Source organism: Atta cephalotes (assembly GCF_000143395.1).
Source record: "Atta cephalotes unplaced genomic scaffold scaffold00018, whole genome shotgun sequence".
Lineage (NCBI taxonomy): Eukaryota > Metazoa > Arthropoda > Insecta > Hymenoptera > Formicidae > Atta > Atta cephalotes.
This window is the reverse complement of record NW_012130082.1, coordinates 1712133-1713118: the sequence shown is the minus strand read 5'-3', so window position 1 is coordinate 1713118 and position 986 is coordinate 1712133.

Here is a 986-nt window from a genome sequence, read left to right as displayed (position 1 = left end):
TAAATTAAAGATAAGAAAAAATATAATGAGAAATATCGTAAAATCTTAAATTGGGATCTAAAATCCAATTAAATGTAATTAATAATCACGCAGAATTGCAGTTCTGAAACTTCTTATTGTAACTTCCTAATCAGTTTTGATTTATAAAACTAAAAAACAAAAAATGGAAATATAATGTATTTAAATTAATATTGTTAATTAATTTATTTAACAATTAAATTGAATAAGGCTCGAATAGAATAAATCAATTAATATTATTATTTTAATTTTACTTAAGTAAAAAATTATTGAAAACCAATATTCAGCGATTTTTAATAATTAATATATTATTAATTACTGCGAAAATTGCAAAATGGTACAGGACTTTTTGACTCAATTTGGTCCTCTCTATACCAGCACATGAAATATTTGACAATTAGAACACCCTATATACACATTTTGCAACTATGTATTTTGTAATGAGAAAGTAAATCTTTCAGTTTTAATTGCACATTATTTATTTAAAGTAAGGCAATATGATTGAAAACATAATGACAGACATTAGCTACTTTTCTTATCAACTTGAAAATTAATTACTGAGACGCAATTTTTTCTACCTAATCACAATCATTTAATACTACATTGACGATATAGCCTATTCATTTTCGCGAATTTCACTGCGATATTTTGATATATGAAATCGTAATCTTCAAAGATCACTGGGAGAGAGTATATTTCTCCTAATTAATTCATTGAAGATCACCGTTGAAACACATTAGCACACATATCATACATGGTTTTTATTAGATTACTCTTAGGAGCCGTCCATATATATATTACATAAGCAAATTTATGGCCATTTTTAACCCCCTCTCTCCTCCATGTAAATAAGTGTAAAAATTTCTGAAGGCCCCCCCCATTCCCTTTAATTACGTAAGATTTTTCATGCAAAGATTTGCCATGCAAAAAAAAGTCTAATTTGCTGATATCATTGACAGTTTTGACTT